Below are 12,296 nucleotides of genomic sequence, written 5' to 3' on the forward strand. Positions count from 1 at the left end.
CAGGCCCTGGTTTTAAATTCATATTCTTCAAATGCATATTTCATAAAAAGAGCTCCTTGATGCTAATAAATATTTGCATGCTGGAAGACACAGCAGTGAAGAAATTATGTTCCAGGCAACCAAAATTCAAGTGTTTTGCTAAAAAGAAACTTCATGCTTGTGCTCAAAACAAATCAGAAAAACAATGAACCCCTATAAATTAGGTGATGGTGAATCTGATCTACCTATATTTTAGAAGTATAGTCCAAGGGGTTAAACACATGATAATAGAAATGGTGAAAACCTTTCAAATAAGAATGATTGTGTCATCTAGATAATATGACCTCTGTAGAAAGAGTGAAAGAAACTGTAGCTATTTAAGCTGAAGAAACTAAGAGAAGAGATGGACATATTTGATTTCAAATATAAGAAGAATAATTCTGCAAAAAGGATGGGGAGAAACTAATTTTCCATGTTCATGATGGATGCAACACACAAATAAAAAGTTAAACTTCATCAGGGAAAAAAAAATCTAGTTCAGACAATAAGAAAAATTTCCTGTCAGGGTGATAAAGTACTAGAACAGATTATTTAACCTGTTCCAAAAGACCTCTAAGAGGAAAACAGGACTTAAAGTGACATGGTATAGCTGATCCCATTAAGGGGCAGATGGCTGCACGAACTCAGTGTTTTATGACCTCTCACAGCCTGTTTTCCTCTGGTAAGAAAACATTTTCCTTTTATAAATAACTTTTATAGAAACTGCCTTTCTTGAAAATGAAATGTTTTGCAGGAATGTGCTACGCTGGGTAGAGACCTGTTGGGATTTTGATTCCCATGATTTTGAACTGACTTTTTAAGTTATTATTCTGAAATTATAATTTCAATACACAAAACGAAAATCCAGAACAAAAGAAAATGGCTTGAAATTATTCCTGTTTGGTTTTTTTTTTTTAGATATTTTGTTTGCTGGTGTTTTTTTAATAGATCTACAGATCATTCAAATGCAATGATTAATTCAGCTTTGGAAAGTAATCAGGTTTTGTAATACCAGTATTTCCTGCAGATTTTTGTTTCTAAATCTATCACTGTATCAAAAACATATATATTTTCAATATTTCACTTTGCCAAAGGAATATGTTTGCTGGTGTTAATTTTTAATTAAAGTTCCTTTAGAGTTTAATGGTATGTGAATTTTGAAGCATTTTGGGAATATTATCAATGTACAATCTGCAAGTTCCACTGAGCTTTATGGAAATGTTGTATTATGTCAACCGTAGAGCTAGAAAAGTTTCAACTCTTTCTGGAAGAAGCAACATTGTATGTAAATGAAACTGCATAATGAAACCTAACTTCATCTTTTTCTGTGACAGACTCCACTGAAAATGTGTAATTTGATTAACAGTGTTCTTTTTTTCTATAGAGTGTCCCTCTCTGTGTGTTATCTGTGGAGAAAATAAGCTCTTCTGGGTCAGGGTTGTCTCTGTGTATACCAGCTAAACAATGGAGAAAAATTTTGATTTGGTTCTTCTAAGACTTCTTGTAGTATTTAAAAAAATCAACATAATCTTTGTTTAAACACACAGAGGAAAAAAAATATACAATTTTTTTGTGTAGTACTAATAAATTTTTTAGTTGTTAATGATAACTTCTATACACAATGATTTAAATCAATGTCCGGACTCTGTTCTTGTTTAGAAGAACACATATAACTTGCAGTGCCATAAAACTGCCATATATGAAATAAAAAATCTGTACACATGTATTTTTTTCTCAGCACATGGGGAAGGGAACAATTGACTGTGAGTTGAATTTTTAATTCATAGTTGTATTCAACAACATCCCTAAAAATTTCCATTGCAATTGAGATTACAAATTAAAAACAACTATTCTGGGTTGTATTTGTGTGGTGCTTGAAGATAATTCAAGATGTAAATTCCAGTGGTGTATGTGTCATCTTCCCGACACAAAGCCTCATTACTCAGCATTTCATCCAGAACAGGAAGGGAAGAAAAAGAAAGACCTGAAAGAATATGAAAGGCTGAGCATACAAAAGAAGTCAGATTCTGTGTAGCACACTAACATCCCCCTTTCCTCCAAACTATCAGTATACTCACACAATTTGCACCAGGGTAAGAAAGGAATGCAGCCTGTTCCTTTAAGACTGTTAGTAGCTTTGCAACTGGAAGAGAACTTGTGGCAAAACAGCTTTGGTTTCGGTGAGGACCACTGTACCTTTGCCTGTGTTTTCCATCTGTTTTGCCCTGTACTTTTTTTGCTGACTGAACACTGTAGCAAAATAAGACTAAGTTTTGGTGAAAATAGATGTTCTGCTTGTGGTAGGAGGTGTTCACAACAGTTTTCACTTAATTGCATCTTAAGGTGGGGCAGACTTTGTATAACAAAACCCTCTGAAGGCTGATACTAATGCAACCAAAATGAAAAAAAAAGAATTTTCAACAAAAACACATTTGCAAAATTGTGTCAATAAACAAGGAGAAAAAGGGAGAGAAATGTCACTACTACATGTGCACTGTTGGTACCTTGTACTTGATGTGTCTTACTCAATACAGATTGCCAGCCTTAGATAAACACCACAAGCCTTCAAGATCCATATTTCTAAATTCCACTTCCAGATATAAAGCTACTGTGAAGTGATTTATAGTCACACTTGGCCCATTAGCATCTTATAGCTTTATGCTTAATGACACCTCTAGTGATTGCCTGAAAGGCACCGCAAGTCAGCAGCAGGATAGAGAACAGAAAGATCTATAGGATGTTCAGAGGTGATGTGGGAAAGAACATGCCACCAGGTAGGGCAAGTTGGTCTGCAACATTGCGCCATATTTATTCTAAGCCTATCCAAACTAAAATTAGATTAAGCTATAACTTTTACCCTATCCCAGAATGGTTCCCTATCCCTTTTTTTCTCCTGATTGATGGCTTTTTGGTGCGTAAATCAGGACAGAAACTGAGAGACTGTGGAGCAGGGCATATGGCAGCCTCCTCTCTCAATGCATTGGTCACCTAGAGAGGGTGGTATCATCACATGGGGACATGTCACTTTACAGATACTTTGCTATGTGAATGTTCACTACAAGCAAGACTTCAGATTCTTTTTTTTTTCCCAACTTGGGTCATAAATGGAAATGCACATTAGCATAGTTCAGGCTACACTCAGTGACTGTATTAGTGTCCCTGAAAATTATGGTCCCCATAGACCAATAGGCTTACCAATTTACTATGTTTGTGCTGCATGTATACACCAGGAGTATGTCTTCTCCACCCTTTGCACAAGTGTCATATTCACTGTTGCTCTGTATGACCCCAATGGATGTGACATGTTCTGAGATGACATGAACTATTTAATGGTGAAGCCCATTGAAATGGATTCTCAAAACTTAACATGACCACAAATATTGTAACAGCTGATGGTTGTCTGAGTGGGTAAGCATAAAGCTGCAGGATCATTATTACTGTTTCACTCACATATTTGTATCTTTGAGCATAAACTTAGAGCATTTAAGACCAAATGGAAAAGAGCGGGAGACCATCTTTTCTAATTTCCTTACCACCATAGACAGTTAAATTCCATTTAATTAACAATAAGCTCAGTAACCTATGCTTGATGAAGACATCTTCCAGAACCTTAAAAGTCATCTTTAAAAGTCTTGATTTCACCTCTTTCAGAGACCACGATTCCTCAATTTCTCTTTACAGTACAGTCCAAAGCTCAATTGGTCATTATCAACAGATAAATAAATATGGTATTTTATCCACCTTGGACTTCTCCGGCTTCTGCAGTGGTCTGGTCCTGGTTCCATATCTACATGCAGGAGATTTATATATCCAGTATTTTCTCCTTGAGGAGATATTTATGGTCGAAATCAGCTCAACCCAACTTCTTGAGCTACTTACGTCTCTAGCTGTAACACATTTTATCTAACAGTCAAATAATTTATTTATCTCTTTTTCTGCACCCACTCCAGACTTTCAACATGCTTTTTTGAATTGTGAATATTAAAATGGGAACACTGCTCCATAATCAACCTCCCCTGTTCTATGTTGAGGTAAACTCATCTCCCTATTACTTCTTTGCAGGTCTGGAGTTGTACTCATAAAGATTGCATTAGCCCTGTTGCCAAAGTATCGCCATGGGAGTTCAGGGCAAATCACTAGGACCTAGGACCTTTCACAGTTACTGCTCTCCAGGGCAGAGTGCCTTAATCAATCCGATCAGCTTAAGTTTATCATTGTGACCAGTGAGCTGCTATTTGGCTGTTTAAAAATCCATTTCTATCTGAATTGTATATTCATAGGAAGAAAAAACAAGGCTCTGCATGTTTATTTATGATGCTCAAAGTATCTGGAAATGGGAGTGAAGGGGAAGAAATGGAAAAATTGGTACCAGTAGCATATAAAACTGAATAGCATTTTTTTTTTCACCTTTTTTCCTTGAGTTTGGCAGACATACTCTGATTCTCCTTTGCACAAGATAAAATTTATTGCTGAACAGTTATCTGTGGACTGGAATTTCTTCTACTGCACTCTCTGTTCTTTCTCATTTGGATGCACTCTCTTTAATTCTTTAAGTATTTTTTTGAGTATTGATGTCATGGTAGTATGCTTATAATTTTCCTGAGCACCTTTTGACACATTACTGTAAAGTAGGTATTTCTGAAGTCTTCTAGACTTCCCTGAGTATTTTCTAAATTCATTAAACAACCTTCACTGGGGGACTGAAAATCTCCTTTGAGATTGGATCCAAAACATCCTTATCTGGTGATTTTAATTTCTTGGTTTCTACTGAACTAGAAATTACTTTGTTGTGATTGGTATGATGTCATAATACAAAAAAATGCAGAACAAAAGTTTGTAATGAAAATTTCTGCCTTTTTCTGCACATCATGGTCTGCTTTGCCATCTCATCTAGCAATGGCCTTATATGAGATTGGTTTTGTTTGTCTGTTCCTAATATTCTTTCTCATTGTGTGTACCCCTTCATGACATGAATCTTTCTTTCTTCTACCATGTCTGTAGGTTATATAAATATTTCTTGAGACAAAACTACTTGTTTATTATTATTTCTACTTTCTCCTATTTCCTAAATACTACTTTTCTTAATATTGTCATAAATGCTGCCCTCACTTTGTCATTGAAATAGGAGAAGATTTTATCCAGATTTTAATTTTTTTATAATAAAGTTATAGAATCATAGAATAATTCAGACTAGATGGGACTTCTGGAGGTCTTTAATTCAACCTCCTGCTTGAACATGGGCTAACTTCAAATTTTGATGAGGTTGCTTAGTGCCTTGCCCAGTGCAGTTTAGAAACTGTTCAAACAGAGAGGTCCCACAATCTCTCAGGTACCATGTTCCGGCTTGCCCTCCTTGCAAAATCTTTTAGCTCTATCCAGTGAGAATGTCCATTCTCACAGCTTATGACTGGTTCCTTTTGGGTTTTTTGTTGTGCACATCTGTGAAGAGTCTGGCTCCATCCCCTCCATATTGTCCCTTCATATCTCCTTAAAAAAGATTAAAAAGGCCTAATATATACCGTTATTTCTAAAATATTTTTTCTTCACAATGAGTTTTGCTTTTTCATTTCAAACTATGTATAAGGTATGCATGTGGACAGAGGGAGAGAGTCTATGTTATTGTGACTGTCTACATTTTTTCCTATGAAATAAAGGCTATCACAGTAGCTCCCAAAGTAAACCCCAAGGTCTAGCCCCATGATTCATCTTTATCCGTCACAACGAGATTCAAGATAGTTATCTCATGCTGAAGGCAGTATTTAAATGCTGGACCATAGCCTCTAAATGGTAGTTTTCAGCTTGATGATATAAAAATACATTACATATTATGCAGACTTGTACACTTTATTTTAAGGGTGTGATTCTACAGCAGCCTAAATCCAAGTAAATTGAATCTCAGCTGCCCACCCTCCTTCCTGCATGGGCCCATGTAACCAGCTGGTGAGCTTGTTGAAGGAACTAACCTAGCAATAATCGAATCCTGCAAAAGACAGATGTTTAGCTGGGGACTGGTGATAAGAAGTTGATAACTGAGGCCGTTAATGATTTTTTTCCTGACTGTGGGCTGAAGTTCCAACAGCATGTGCCTTCTTAAATAAGCACCAGTGTTTGTCTCTATCTCACAAATCATTATATTTTACACAGCTTTCAGTGTTGTAAAGTAATTTCAGCTGTTGCTAATAATGAGAGGAAACTTTAATGCTCAAAACCCCTTTAAAAAGACATACACTGTGCAAGTTAGTAGAAATGTATTAAACATAATTTCCAGGGTTATTACATCTATTCAGTGCCGCTTTACCTCTTTTTGGGGAGCTTGGAAGGAAGCATTATATCAGTTGTAATTACTGCATCAAGCAAGATCTTCATAGAATGAAAAGGGAAAGGGTTAATGCTGTGCCATTATATGGAATTTACAGGCTTAGCATGATGAATGTTTTGTTCATGTTGAAGGTGTTTTTGTTGTTATCAATGGAGTAAGGCTAGCTTAATTCTCCAGTGATGAAGCTTTACTTCCATGATTAATGAACAAATTGCTATTTTCACAAGGGCTCATAAGACAGCCAGTTGTTCCTCCCTGCTTATTTAGGAGACCCTTAAGGCTTTCTTTGGGGACCTCATTATTTTCTATATGGCTAGAGAAAGAAATAAACACAGCCCTAAAGGACATTTATGTATACATAAAGCAGAATAAGTTATCCCTCTAAGGGGAACCAGGATGAAATGGAGATGAAATCAGGAACCATACAAGCACAACCCTTCAGTTCTCCAAACTATGAAGGTCCTGGGTGTTATCTTTAAGCCTACTTTCTTATCCAGCTTAAAAATTTCAGAATTATTCTCTGTCTCCAATCATATAAATCAGTCAGGATTAGACCAGAGTAAAGAGCAATTTGTTTTGATATAGGGGGGGAAAAATGTAGACATGATTTGCAGATTATGAACTCGAACATAGCTAATTAGAGCAATATTGATTTATTCCAGTTGAGCATCTGAACCCCAAAGACTTCATAAAGCACTTAACTTTGTTCTGTCCTGTGCTTAACCAGGTGAATGACAATATTTCAATTCATTATTGTTTGCTAATGTGTTGTGCTTCACATGCCAATATTCCCTTCCCTGACTACAGGCAAAGGGTACTATCTGAATTTACAAGTGATGCACAGATGTTTATTGTAGGAGTTTGTACTCAGCTCTCCTCAGCACATGTAAAGTCAATGAAGCCACCGTGATTTACAATACACTTACAATAATCTGTCCCACATTTTTTCATCTTACCTTCCAGTGAATAAAGAGGCTAATTTGATAAAGCAATACAGGAATTTAACTGGTTGTACATCTCACTTTTTGTGGGTTCATTTGTTAATTTCAGCTATATTTGATGAAGTGATGTAGGCATATGTCCTGGTTTCGGCTGGGATAGAGTTAATTTTCTTCCTAGTAGCAGGCACAGTGCTGTGTTTTGGATTTAGTAGGAGAAGAATGCTGATAACACACTGACGTTTTAGTTGTTGCTAAGTACTGCTTATGCTAGTCAAGGACTTTTCAGCTTCCCATGCTCTGCCAGGTGCTCCCTCAGCTGGGAGGGGGCACAGCCAGGACAGCTGACCCAAACTGCCCAAAGGGCTATTCCATACCATAAGATGTCATGCTCAAGATATAAACTGGGGGCAGTTGGCCGGGAAGCTGGTATTGCTGCTCAGGGACGGGCTGGGCATCAGTCAGCGGGTGGTGAGCAATTGCATCTCAACCTTTTACTTTTTTTTTTTTAATTCTCTCCCCCATCCCACTGGTGGGTCAGGGGGGAGTGAATGAAAGACTGTGTGGTGTTTAGCTGCCTACCAGGTTAAACCACAACAGCACAGAAGAAAGCAATTGGATAGCGGATGAAGAAGAGCTTATCAGTGTCTTTAAAGAGACTGTCATTCTGAATGGCCAACAAAGAGCTGGAAGTACTGCCATATGCCACTTAATGTTTGATTTGGTCCAGAAGAAAATTCATGGAAACCCAGAAAACAGGGATGGTCTCTAAGCTCATGTTCCATCTCATGTCTGCCAAGGGCAAAGATGAACACACATGTAGACTGTTGAGGAGGCATAAGTGAGAAGATTCCTGTTCCAATGGGAAGTCCATAAAGTAGGTGGAAGTGAGACATTATATTGTCCAAAGACATAAGACCAGGCCATCTCTAACAGAGCGCTGTAAAATCTAAATTTTTGTTCACTATAATTTCCTCTCCAAAATTAATCAAAAAAAAAAAGCAACATGAAGAGCATCATTCACTTCTGTTGACATAAAGCTTATCATGTAATCATCTGGATGCGTCTCATGGCTGAAAAAAAAATGCAAGATTGTTGGTAAAAGTTGTTACATAGTCAGCAGAGTCACCTTTTTTGTTAGAGGAAGAAGCTATCTACTAAATCATCTGCTTCATGGAAGGTCAAGTCTGCAGGGCAGTGTTCTCAGGTGGGCTTAACAGGCTCAAAAAGTTTCACAAACATTTTATGTTTTGTTTCAACAAGTAGCCCTGTTAGCCAAGTACAATGCTTTCAGAAGGTGGAAAGATATTTGTCTTTCAGAAAAGAAAAGATTCTGGAGAGTTCCAGCAACTCCAAAAAAAATTAAGAAGTACTTTGTTTCATTTCTTTTCCTCATAAAGAGAGGATGTTTTAATCACCTGTAACTATATATGAAAATACAGTTTACTGGACATGAGATTAACATGAAACCAGGGAGGACTGGTGGTATCTGTTCAACCTGCATACACAGTATACTGAAAAGAAATTATAATACAGCTTTTTTATAATTTATCCTTCCACTTTTTCAGATGGATTTCATGGAGAGGCAATTCCACAGAAACTGTGGTAAAGTTTTATTAAAGCTAGGTATGAGATATATAGTTTTCTTGCTCCATAAAAATCTTAAAGATTACCACTTTTAGAGCCTGCATTGGACTTAATTAACAATTTAGGAAGCTATCTTTGCCATAACAGATAGACAAGCAACCACATGGTTTGGTGACCGAGGAGTTGATAGTAGCTTGGTGTCAGTGATGTAAGTCCCTAATCTGATTTTAGGCAGAGTTAGGACTCAATTTACCATGACCTAAGCAGACTCCTCAATAAAACTTTTGGTCATTCTAGAGCTGGAAAAGAAGGCACTCTCTGTTGCTTTTGGATTTACCTCTTGTCAAAACTGGCATGTTTTCCCTAAATATTTTTATTTTTAATGAATCAAGGCATTCTGAAAAAAACCACATTTTGCTAAAACAAACCCTATATAAACCTAGAGTCTTAGAGAAAAGAAAGGCTGCAAGGACACTCAGTGAAAGACACAGTCTCAACATTTAGCAGTGATTTAAAAAAAGCAAGTGAGACCAAAGGCTAAATTAAAATTGAATGAAGAATCCTTTACAAAATATTAAGGCTACTATAGGAATCACTTGCATTCATTCACCATGTATACTGCATTAAGTTTTGATCACTTTGTCCTAAAAAGTAAATGAAAGAAATAAAAAGGTCCTGAGAAGGGCAACAAAAAAGATGAGAATTATAAGTGGTGGGGAGGAGAGCTTCTGTGAAAGAGAATTAACAGAACACAGCTGATTGAGTTTAGATAGAAGGGTAACAGGAAAGATGTTAGTAATATAAAAAATATAACAGTGGAGAGAAGATCAACCTGGAACTTTTCCAAGTGCCATTTTCTTATTCCATTTCAGAAATCAGAAATGGCAGGGGGTTTAGGCAGAGAGATGAGGGTTGTATTTTGGCATACAAATTTGTACCAGGAAATTTTTTGAGACATACACATTTGAATGTTAAAAGAAAAATTATGATGATCTGTAAAAGTCAGTCATTTTGACACACAAGCCACATCTTTCCATGAGAACTTTCTTTCATCTTTTATTCCATTTTAAAAACTAAGACATGTTCTTAATATAAAAAGCTGAGCAATTTTTTTTTAAAAAAACTGTGTTTTTTCTCATCACAGGTTTATGTTCTCAATGGGTTAACTCAAAATCTTCTCTTGTCTCAGGTGGCATTCCCTAGAGTTTATGTGCATTTTTAGACACATTTGTGTGACCTTTGTATGTTAGACAGCACTAAAACAGTTTCCTTGCAGAACCCCAAACCAGTTGGTATCATACAGGCCTGAAACTGTAATTTTACATAGCAGGTACCAGCGGCAGCTCTAGGGATAAGCAAAAAAGTTCTCTAGAGAAACAGACTTGCTGGGGAAGCAGCAAGTGCAGGAAAATCAGGTTAGATGCTGCTAATATAGGATGATAATTGCTTTTGGGGTGAGGGGGTTGAACCTACATCAGGAAATGTTGCTGTTTCCACCCTTCTCATGCTCTGGTGGCAGGAGGAGCAGAAAGATTTTTATCCCAGGTTTCTTCCTAGATACCTGCTTTAATTGTACCACTTCCTTCTGTTCTCCATTTCTTGTGGTCTAGCTTTTTCCTGAGCCCTGAGATGGCCAAATTCAATATTCCCTACAGTTGACACTGAGAAGTGTCAAGCCAGGCCCCCAGATGTTGCTTCCACACGTGTCAGAGACTGCTACTTGCATAGAACGGATGTCATTTTGTGAGGACAAAGCTGGTACAATCCCATCAAGTGAGTGCTCTTGCAATTGCCCTCTCTTTTAGAGACTGTTGATTTGTTTTCACTGGGTTCTTTTCCTTTCAATGAGGAATAACTTGAACTTAAATTAGGAGCATTTATTTTTTATTAACCTGATACAACAATCAGTAAAATAAATAGACTGTCACTAACTTCATAAACTCCAGATTGAGCCCTCCTTACGGAAAAACTCCATCAGCTAAATTAACTTGGTTTCTGCAATGTCAAAAAAGTGAGAATTCAGTGTGGTCAGTGGGTGGAGAACTGGTACTGCATCTCTCAGTAAGAAAATTTGGTGTGGGTGTAAGATGAGAAACTGGATTTTGTGTCAAACGCAGGACTTTTTTTAGAACAAGTAGACATGTAAACTGTTGAACATTGACAGCACTCCTTTATTCATTTTTAATGGCTCATAAGTTCTCAAGGTCAATGATGAAAACCTAGAGGTCAGCATATCAGCTATTTTCCTGCCAGTCATACTCCCACCTCCGAAAGCGGATGTAGTATATGTCAGTTTTTGCTGCCATCAGTTATGAACTCATATAATTGTATCAGTGTTGGTACAGAGCCACCCTGAGAAGAGAAAATGCCAAACGCAACATTTCCTTTGCTGTAGATGGAGTCTGTCCGCCTTCAGAAGGCAATATCACAACAGACTTCACTTGCAAGTTCTCTTTGTAGTTATGACAGTGAAAAGGGTTTCAAAAAATAAAGCTTCATTTTATTTAAAAAAAATAAACCTTCATAACTGATGAGCTGTCTTGGGAGACTCAACTCCCTCCACCTCCACTATAGATGAAATTAAAAGCAACAAACTTTAAATGGATATATGTGTTTATACTGTGCATGATTAACTTTCCAGGAAGGAGCCTACTGCTGCAGGAATTAATTGAGGAACCATTTAGTAAGATTTAAAAAAAAGGGTTAGATAAGTACGGTCAAAAATAGCAGTTTTATAGTTGTGTTATCTTGGTTAGGCAGAGATTATAAGGCCTGCCATATTTCTGGCATAAACCAAGCACCATCTTGATTTGAGAATTGATCTCCTGTTATCCTATGGGACATGATGCTGGGTATTTTTTGCAGGGTGCTTTTGAGACAAAACCAAAGCCTTGTGATAAAAGTCAGTGACAGAGCTGCTGACTGCAACTCTAAGTCAGGAATCACTTCACTGAAGTTGGTGGGTTCCATGCAGACACAGCCAATGTGGGATTGATCCATCCACAAGCCTGGTGTATCTAAACCAGGTAAAATATAACATGTTCCATCACGATGATATCTGGTCCCTTTGCTCATCTCCTTCTCTCATGTCCTCATATATAAGATTAGATAAGACTTTTGGACATTTCCAATAACTCATAACCTTTCTAAGTTAGAAATTTTACTTGATTTGGGAAATAAAAAGAATTTAAAATTAATTTGAAAAACAAACAAAAAAAAGTTATACTGGCCACCTGTACCAGTGCTGAAAATTCAGTTGTATATTTTCCTTTAAGAAGTTATCACCTCTGAGAGCACACTACATTGCCACAAACTATCCACAAGTCTCTTGCAGTACTTTACAAAAAACATTCATCTACTCTCTCAAATACTGAGCAGCAGCTGGGAGTGATTCAAAGCTTCTAACAGGCTTCATGACAGATATGAAGGAACTG

The sequence above is a fragment of the Pelecanus crispus genome, chromosome 1 (assembly GCF_030463565.1).
Source record: "Pelecanus crispus isolate bPelCri1 chromosome 1, bPelCri1.pri, whole genome shotgun sequence".
NCBI lineage: Eukaryota > Metazoa > Chordata > Aves > Pelecaniformes > Pelecanidae > Pelecanus > Pelecanus crispus.